The 10,594-nt window shown below is 44.3% G+C and overlaps 1 non-coding gene across 1 annotated transcript; it reads left to right on the top strand.

Moving 5' to 3' along the window:
* The first annotated feature begins 1,237 nt into the window (after positions 1-1,237).
* Positions 1,238-1,309, top strand: trnah-gug (transfer RNA histidin (anticodon GUG)). The gene has a single exon. It is a non-coding gene; the product is annotated as a tRNA-His (tRNA).
* The last annotated feature ends 9,285 nt before the right edge of the window (positions 1,310-10,594 follow it).

Here is a 10,594-nt window from a genome sequence, read left to right as displayed (position 1 = left end):
CTATGAAGCATGTCTGCAGTGAGTTCCACTGTTTTCTCATATAGATCAATGTTTCATATTTACTTGTAGTGGCCGTGATTTAGCAGTGTGCAGATCATAGAACAGTTAGTCATGCAATTAACCATGAGAAAGAAAGCTGCAGACTACAGGGAGATATAAAACAATTGGAAATAAAAATGGTGAAAGCAATTCATTCCACGGAAGTGGGTGATAATGAAGCAAATTTAAACTTCAAACCAGCTGCTCACGCTCCAGTTGTGGCACTCAGCTGTCTCAGCAAGATGCACTGTAGATCGCTGTTATTATAAACGGGAACAGATTTTCCCTTCTGCCCCGCTTTTGACCAGGAGCACTCCCAATCTTGGAATTGCTTGCGCCTCTAAACCATCATAGAAATACCTTGCATTCTCCGGTTGCCTCTCTTGAGCCATCGAGTATCTCTGCGACCTCATTCCCATCTTGATTTCAAGTTGGTTATTCGCGACTGCGCCACTCAGTTCCTCTGATTCTGGGGCAGGGAACTGGGACTATGTGGCAGCAGTGGTTACTGCCTTGTGTGGGGAAACTCGAGAAGTCACCGATGTTAAACTGCATTGCTATTGAAGTATACATTTCAACAAAAGCTTGGTAAAAACAATGACTGCAGATGCTGGAAATTAGATTCTGGATTAGTGGTGCTGGAAGAGCACAGCAGTTCAGGCAGCATCCGAGGAGCAGTAAAATCGACGTTTCGGGCAAAAGCTCGTCATCAAGAATTCAGGCAGAGAGCCTGAAGGGTGGAGAGATCAGTGAGAGGAGGGAGGGGGTGGGGAGAAAGTAGCATAGAGTACAATAGTTAAGTGGGGGAGGGGATGAAGGTGATAGGTCGGGGGGAAGGGTGGAATAGATGATAGGCAGGTAGGACAAGTCAGGACAAGTCATGGGGATAGTGCTGAGCTGGAAGTTTGGAAATGGGGTGAGGTGGGGGAAGGGGAAATGAGGAAACTGTTGAAGTCCACATTGATGTCCCCGGAGTCTTTGATGTTTTGGAGAAATCTATTTATCTCAGCCTTCAACACATTAATGATGGAATCACCACAGCCACTGGGTGAACCGATATTAAACGGTCAGCCCATTCTGAGTTCCCACATATCTGCCACTGTTCGCTAAGCACTGATATTGTGGATTTGGTGCTCTGCCTAACATTTCTTATGATATTGTACTTATTGCGGGAGCTCTGTGTGTTCGTCTGTGGGTTGCCGTGATCGTATAGTGGTTAGTACTCTGCGTTGTGGCCGCAGCAACCTCGGTTCGAATCCGAGTCACGGCAGTAACAGCTCTGTGTGTCCCAGTCTTTTGTGAAACACAAAGGAATCAGTTGTTTTAAAGTTTTGATTTTCTCCAAGGTGATTGTTTTTTTTCCTTCAAGCTCTGCTCGCTCACATCTCTGTGTTTCATATGTCAGAATTCAAATCCACCCGTTCTCAGAGATTTCTTCCCTCCTACGATCACGAACCGAACTTTCCATCCCATACCCATTTCATTAATTTGGAGATGCTGGTGTTGGACTGTGGAGTACAAAGTTAAAAATGACCCAAAACCACGTTATGGTCTTACAGGTTTAATGGAAGCACTAGCTTTCGGAGCGCAGCTCTTTCATCATGTGTTTGAGGAGTCATTTCCTATTTCATTAAGGCACTGCAGAATCTAATACAGACTCTCACGTTGATACCGATCAGTCTGTGTGGCTGCAGTCACTGTTGCTGGGTGAACGTGCTCCAACCCCACCATCGGGACCTGCAGACCATTTGATCCATTTGGTTACCACTGTTGTGAGTTCAATGCTCATGTAGCAGCTTTTACTGATGTGGACCAGATATTATTGCGGGGGGTCAAGCTCAGAAAATTGGCACAGAACAGTATCGGGGAAAAGCGACTTAATTGGATAAGATCAGTTTCACTGCTTTTCTGCAATGGCCAAGCGCTATTACCACTGAACACTGAACTATTAATTCAGACACCTGGGACCTGGGTTTGACTCCGACCATGCTCGGTGGTAGAATTGGGATTCAATAAATATCCGGAATTACGAATCTTATAACTCCTATATATCCATGTTCAATTGTTGAGAAAAAACAAATCCATCTGACGCCATTTAAGGAATGAAACTGTCATTCTTACCTGCTCGGGCCTCCATGTCACTCCACACTCACTACAATATGGTTGAGTCTCAACTGCCCGCTGTGCAATTAGGGATAGCAATCAATACTGCCGAGCCAGCGACGCCCTCATACTGTAACAGAACAGGAAAAAATAGTTCATTCGGCCCTAGCTAGATTACTGTGTGCAGTTCTGCAATTCAGAGTACTGCATGGATGTGATCGCACTGGGAACGTTGCAGTAGAGATTCACTGGGATATTGTCTGGGCTGAAAAGTTTCAGTTGTGAGGAGAGATTGGACAGACTGGGGTTGTTTGTCGCCGAGCGGAGGAGATTGGAGAAGACATGACTGAGATGTACTAAATGCTGAGGGATATGGATGGGATAGACTGAAAGAAGCCTTTGTTATTGATGGAGGGATGGAACACTGGGGCCAAGAGATTTCGGGAAAAGGCAGAAAGGTTAGAGTAGATTTGCGGAAAGGGTCAGAGAGGCGGAAATCATTCTCACCTTAAAAAAAATTGAGATGTTAATTTGCGATGCCAAAACATGTAAGATTATAGGCTAAACGATGGAACTTGATTCAGGTCGTTGAGCAGTTGTGTTTGACAAGTGCGGCCACAACAGGCTGAAGGGTCTCCTTCGATGTTGTTGTCCTCCACAGTATCGTGGTTAGTGTCCCGCCTGTCACAGGGTTCAATCCCCCGCTGGGGGCATCGTAAATGTTTTAAACCTGTCGCTCTGTTCCCCAGTGAAGGTTATTAATGGCTGGCCTTCCATTCTCGATGGGACATGTCACAGGAAGGACTGTGCTGTCTGAATCAGAGTGGGGAAGGACTGCAGCTCCCGCTGAGACAGTGTCAGTGAAAGTGCAAACACGTAACTTCAGCACATTGTGTTTGTTTTGCAATGAAAACCATTATATAGAGTCGTTCCTGACTGATATGTTTATTTAAAGCAGGAATCTGAGGAAGAAAACAGAATAAACTCATTCAGATCTGAGCGCAGAGACATTTCCAGCAGAACTACTGAGGTTGTACAGCGGAGAACCGCTTTTGGATGCATTGAATTCGGGTTGGTGGGCGCAGCTTGTTTCACTGGGCGGAGTTGCCAGTGTGTAAATGATACAGATAGTGTTCAATGTGATGGTACATTTGTTCAGTGGTTCGCACTGCTCTTGCGCTGATGTGTCCAGGGAGTGAATTCAGTAAGTTAAGTGAATTAGCCATGGGTAACGCGGTAATGAGGTCAGCAGTCACACGATGCCAGGTTTTATTCCAGCAGGTTTAGTTGAAATCACAAGCCAGAGGCCTGCGGGGATAGAGACGAGAGCTAGGTCTGGTTGAGATGCTGTTCAGAGTCTCCCTACAGACTCGATTGTCTGAACTGTACTTTCTGCATTGGAGGGAATCGGAGATTCTATCAGAGAGGACACTGTCAGCGTTTACTGGGCTGCTAAGACATTGGAGACGATGCTGACGGCATTTAGTGGGGATGGAGTTTTATTTATTTGTGTTTTGGAAAATTCGAAACTAAACCAAGAAAAACAGAATGGAAGTTTTCCAGAGTATTTGAGGTTTGGAGAGAGTAAATATGTGGCAAATTCACTCTTTCAAGTTCATAAATTTCTGAAAGTCAAGATTTCAAAACCATAGATGTAGGACAAAGAAATAATGGGAGCAGATTTTTTGTCATTCAGACAATCCGTTTCCAAAATATTTGGAAAGGCACATTTAGAGACACAGAAGCAGCGAGTTTCACCAGGAGAGAGACAGCCTGTGGCCAGGTAAAAGTGTAAAGGACGGTGTCGGGGGTAGATGGTGCGAGGAAACAATATCTAATTTGGACGACTTCAGATGCAAAGAAATATCGGAAACGTCTGCAGCTGAGTAAGATTCAGCAAAAAGAAAACTCATAGTTTTGAAAGATTTCTATTAATATTCCACATGAAGCATTATAAATGGAACTGAGCAGATTTTGTCTATTGTCAAGACACAGCTATTCCATAATGAATAGGAAGTGAACGGTCTCTTGGAGATCGAGTTCCTGCTTTAATCCCATGCCTTAAAGATGGGAGGACGATCGCCATGATGTTGGATTCATTTGATACCCATTGAAATCTGCCAAAGTTACTGAGCATCAAAACTGCCATCTTGTTTTGTAGTACAACCTTCTGTTTTTTCTCATGAGTATTTTCTTTAAGCTGAAATAAATTCGGAGCAAAATTGAATGCAACATTTAACGTGGAGAATCTTGCTCTTGCCCTTCATTGCACCGGAGATTTGTAATAAATCGATACCTCATCAAAGTCGAAGTAAAGCAATTTGATTCTGTTGTAAATTACATTGGGATAATGAAAAGGAGTGCAAACGCTTCTTTTCTCCTTTCATTCCATCTTGACTTTCTATGAATTTACATCGAATGAAAGGGTAACAAATAAGGAGAGATCGGGTGCAATAGTTTATCCAGTGGGATTGTGAATTTTAATGTAACACTCCACACAAAGTTCTGATCAGTATTTTTAACAGTCAATTGAATTGGAACCGCAGAAAACCTTTCCAATGAAACGAATCTTTCATTCTTTCACAACCTTTTGCTGTGTGAATCATACCGCGATCCATCATCCAGCGTGATCACCAAGTTGGCAACAATATTAGATCCACCAATTTTCTTTAGCAATCACAACATCTGCACATACCCATCTGCGGTGTGCCCAGTGCCATTTGTTGTGTCCAGGCCACAGCACATTTCCTGTTCATGAACTTATGAGCTTTGTTCCTGATCTGTCTGATCAGTTTGAGAAACCTTTTCTATTACTTCATTCCATCCCCTCAGAATTCTAAAGGTATCAATAAAATAAGACGTTAGACCAAATGATGTAGGATTGGAAACCGGCCATTCAGCCCATCGAGTCTGCTCCACCATTCAGCGAACTAATGGCTGATCTGATAATCCTCAACTCCATTCTCCAGCATTGCCTCGACAAAGCTTCATCATCTTTCTGGTTAAATATCTGTCTGGCACAGTTTAAAAATACCAACAACGCAGCCTTAACAACAATTTCGGCAAGGAGTTCCACTGATCCAGTGGCCCCTGAGCAAAGAAATTACTCCTCATTTCTGAATTAAATAGGCAATATCTAATTCTGAGTTCATGTCCTCTGGTGCTCTCCTCATACCAAAGGGTGAACCACCTGCCCGTAACTACCCTGTCAAGATCCCATGAATATTGAACATTAATAAATGTTACTATGTGATTATAGAGGTCCCCTCCCACTCCTTTGTTTCAAGGAGAATAATCCCAGCCTAACCAATCATTCCACGAAGCTCCATTTTCTCCAGTGTTGACAACATGTTCATTAATCTCTGCTGTCCCCTGCAGCGTCCTTACATATTATTAAGGCAGGTGGAGACATTTATGCGAAGAAACGGTTGAAATTTCAAGCACAGACGGGAATTGGATCTTGAAATCAAACAGCGACTGGAATCAGATTGGTCCACACAAGGACGAAATAGAGTAATGATCACGCTGACAAATGCGAATCTAATCTTATCTCATTAACATTCAATAACTTTACTGTAAACAAATTACCCCGTGTAAGTGTCCACAGAGCTGTTATTTCGGGGGAAAAAACTTATAGAAACTGGCTACATAAACACTTTGACAACAATAACATGTTCTTGAGACATTTTTTGGTTATAAACTCAACTCATTGTTCTGTGAATCCTACATCGTTTGCAAGCCACAAATGAGACATGGAATATAACTCTCTCCATTTGCCTAGATGGATATAACTTCAATAACACTTAAGGAACTGGACACAGTCCACGACAATGCAGTCACTTGAGTGTATCCTCTCCAACACCTGCAATATTCATTTCTTTCACCGCTAAGGCGCAATTACAGCAGAGTGCACCAACTATAAGATGCACTGGAATAAGTCATTCGGGCATTTTTGACAACCTTCAAAGCTCAACAGCGATACTGACTATAAGGACAAGGTTGGAAGATGCAACGAAACGCCACCATTTTCAAGTTACCCTCCAAGGCCCATAGCAACCTGACTTGGAAAGGAATCAGTGAGAAACTCATTGGTGAAACGGTCTTGATGGGCAAAGTTGCATACTTCAGCCTTCCATCTTTTATCTTACAATTTTAAGAAAAATGTTGATTTATGCGGTGACCAGACTTGTGCTCAGTCCTTTAGCTGTTCCCTAAACTGGTGGTTACTAAAGTTCTGCTATCATCCACAGCCTGTGGTCAACAATAGAAAATATCCGAAAACCCTCTCAATCAACTGACTCCCCTTCAGATTAGAGTGGTGTTGGAGAAGCACAGCAGGTCCGGCGGCATCTGAGGAGCAGGAAAAATGGACGTTTCAGGCAAAAGCTATTCATCAGGAATGAGACTGGGATCACATGGGATGGATAGATAAATGGGAAGGGGGTGGGGCTGGGGAGAAGGTAGCGGAGAGTGCTGTAGGTGAATGCAGGTGGGGGGTGAACATGATATGGCAGAGAAGAAGGTGGACTGGATAGGTGGGAATGAAGATGCACAGGTGGGACAAGTCAGGCGGACAGTGTTGAGCTGGAAGGTGGGAACTGGGGTAAGGTAGGGGGAGGGGAAATGAGGCAACGAGTGAAGTCCAAATTGATGCCATGGGGTTGAACGGTCCCGAGGCAGATGATGAGGCTTTCTTCCTCCAGGCATCGGGTCGTGAGGCAGTGGCGATACAGGAGGCCCAGGACCTTCATGTCCTCGGGAGAGTGGGAGGAGGAGTTGAAATGTTTGGCCATGGGGCACTGGGGTTATTTCTTGTGGGTATCCTGGAGATATTCTCTGAAGTCTTGTGTGAGAACACATCTCCTCTCTCCAACTTAGAGGAGACCGCATCGGGCGGAATGTATACAAGAAATGGCATGTGTGAAAGTGCAGGAGAAACTTTGATGGATGTGGAAGCCTCCATTTGAGCCTTGGACAGAGGTGAGGAGGTAGATGTGGGTGCAGGTTTTGCACTTCCTGCAGTGACAGGGAACTTTATATTTCCCTCCCCACCCCTATCCACTTTTGACAAAGACTCTTTCCTCCACGACTACCTAGTCAAGTCCAGGCCCTCCAATGACCCACCCTCCCCTCACGGCACCTTCCCCTGCCACCACAGGAATTGCAAAACATGCACCCACATCTTCCCTCTTACATCCTTCCAAGGCTCCAATGAGCCTTCCATATCCATCAAATGTCCGTGTGCACTTCCACACATGTCATTTATTGCATCTGTTACTCGCGATGCGGTCTCCTCTACATTGGGGCCAACAGACACATTCTCGTAGAGCGCTTCAGAGAACATTTCCAGGGAACCCGCAACATTCAACTCCAACGCCCCATGACCAAAAACATCAATTACCACGTCCCCCGACTCTCCCAAGGACATGCAGTTCCTGGGTCTCCTCCACACCATTCCCTCACCACCAGACGCCAGATCTTCCACCTCGGGACCCTCAACCCCAGGGCATCAACGTGGTCTTCACCAGTTTCCTCATCTCCCCACGGCCACCTTATCCGAGTTCCAAATTTCTATCTTGGCACCATCCTACTGACCTGTCCCACTTGTCTATCTTCCTTTCGACCTATCCGCTCCACCCTCTTCTCCGATCTATCACCTTTAACCCCATCTCTATCCACCTCTTGCACTCTCAGTTAAATTTTTCCCAGACCCAGTCCTCCCGTTTATCGCTCCACCCTCGAGGCTCCCAGCTTTATTCCTGATGAAGGGCGTTTGCCCGAAAGGTTATTTTTTTCTGCAACTCGGATGCTGCCTGACCTGCTGTGCTTCTTCAGCACCACTCTAATCTTGATTCTGATTTCCTGCACCTGCAGTACGCACTTCCGTTATTCTGATTCCCCTGTCCATTGATCTTGAATAGGCTGTTGCTAAAGTTTCAGCATCATTTCCCTGCTCTTATATTCCCAACTGCGGTCAAGAACAGAAAGTATCTCCAACCCCTCGAGACCACTTGATCCCTTGTCCAATCACCTTCAAACATTCGTGAATGTCTACTCCAATTTCTCTTTTATTACTTTAAACCTCTCAGTATTCACACTGTTCTCATTGTGCGTCCTCAAATTCATTATCACTCACTTCACTGGATTGAATTCCTTTCAGCACATTTTCTTGCCAATTGTTTCCAATCTCCCTGCAGTCTATGGCTTTCTTCCTCGTGGTTAACGACATGACTAATTGTTACCTGATTTTCAAACTGCTACATGATGGCCACAACAAATAATTAAAAATCGTTGACCTATATGAGAAAACAATAGAACTCATCGAAGCCATGGTTCATAAGCTTGCAGAGGACAGCAGAATAGGAGACTGTGAAGAAGGTGATCTAAGATTCCAGAAGGATCTTAATCCATTGCGTCTTTGGGCTGAAAAATGTCACATGAAGTTCAATCTGAATAAATGGAAGATATTGCGTTTTGCTACATCAAATAAGAGTAGGGCTTATACAATTAATGATCAAGCGTCGCATCGTGTTATGGAACACGGAGGCCAGGAATGCAAGTACATAATTAATTTTAGTTTACTTCATATATAGACAGAATGGTTAAAAAAAATGTCATCCTGCCTTCGTTGCTCAGTCCTTTGAGCGTAGGAGTTGGTACGTTATGTTGAAGTTGAATCGGACATTGGGTGTTGCGTCTTCTGGAATACTGTGTCCAGTTCTTGTCGCCCAGCATAGCAAGGAAATGATTCAGCTGGAGTAGGTTTAGAACAGGTATACCAGCGTATGGCTACTGGGGAAGGTTTGTGTTATAACGAAAGGCTGGATAGGCTGAGAATATTTTCACTCGAGAACTGAAGTTTGAAAGGTGACCTGATGGAAATTTATAAATTATTGAGAGTTCGGCTCGAGTTAACTGTAACTGTCTTTTCTCCAAGGAGGGGGGACTTCAAGACGAGAGGGTAAATGTTTAAAGTGAAAAGAGGGATTTAAAATAAGAGATGAGAGGCTTTTTTTTAACAGAGGATGGTTTATGTGTGCAATTCACTTCCTGAGGCAGTGATGAATGAAAGTACATTTACAATATTTACGGGATATTTGGATCGATAAATGAATTGGAAAGTTTCAGTGGGATTAAAAAAAGCTATTCATACATGCCTAGTACACTACTTATGGCCCAGAAGGAAGTTCAGAATCAACCACGATATTATGGATCTGGAGTCACACACCAGCCAGACACCAGATAGGTAAGGCAGTTTCCTTCCCTTTCAGGCATTAGTGAATCAGATCTACTGATTCAACATCATCATTAGACTCTAGGTATTTATTTAAATAAAATTCCAGCATCTGCCATGCCAGGGTTTGAACCAGTGTCCACAGAATTATATCTGGACATTCATATTAACAATGCAGTAATAATATCACAAGGGCATTACTAACCCTCAGCAATTACAGGAGCCGTCAGATGCGACTCGTTTAGTTTGGCATTATGTTCAGTATGAGCTGGTAGGAGTGAAAGGCCTGTTTTCATGCTGCGTGAGCCTATGACTTTGACACTATGAAACTGGCAGTTGGTTGGGATTAACAGCAGGGTTGACAGTTTAGTTGATCTCCTTTTGGGATATGTAATCTTGCTGGTTACTCTGGAGGTTCTTCTGCTCATTGAGCCCTTCCCATACACGGGACTGTTGAACTGTCTGTCTCCAGTTTGACTGAGTCGATGAGTTTCCACTTCAGCAGGTAATTGAATCCCGCATTGCGTTGGTTTCTCTGTGATATCGGTGTCCTTGTATCTACCCAGGATGAACGATTGGTTGAAATCATGTCCATGCAGACGTAAGTCCCGTTGTCCATGTTGTGAATGTGTTTTTTATTCTGCTTGATATATCCACAGGGTGGGGATGTCGCTGGTCAGGACAGCATTTGTTGTTCATCCTGATTCGCTGCTGCCTCGCTGCTCGAGAGACATGGATTCGATCCCAGTCTCGTGTGACCGTGTGCAGTTTGCACATTCACTCTTTGCTTGTGTGAGTTTCCTCCCACAGACTGAAGGTGTGAAGGTTACTGGGGTCAGCCATGGGAAATGAAGAGGAACGGAACAGTTATGGAATGTGGGTCTGCTAGGATGTTCTTCAGAGAGATGGTGTCGACTGGAAGGGCCGAATGGCCTGCTTTCCCACAGGGTCGTCATTCTCGGATGAAGGGTCAGCTATTTCGTTCAGGTCCTGGAGACACAAGTAGGTAGGATTGGGTAAAGATGGTAGCATCCCCTGTATAAGTGACATGCATGAATGGGATTGAAGGATAACAAAGGCATGTGTCTGTTCCTGAGGTCAGGCTTCCATTCCAGGTTTTATTCGTCGAACTTTAACATTACCAGTTCCGTGTGTGAGTCCCCAAGGATGACTAATTTATTATATAACCACAACACCACCTTCTCCAGGTTGCAGTAT

The sequence above is a fragment of the Chiloscyllium punctatum genome, chromosome 34, assembly GCF_047496795.1.
Source record: "Chiloscyllium punctatum isolate Juve2018m chromosome 34, sChiPun1.3, whole genome shotgun sequence".
NCBI classification, from domain to species: domain Eukaryota; kingdom Metazoa; phylum Chordata; class Chondrichthyes; order Orectolobiformes; family Hemiscylliidae; genus Chiloscyllium; species Chiloscyllium punctatum.
Note: the sequence above shows the minus strand (reverse complement) of the source record. Positions and strands in the feature narration are given on the sequence as shown.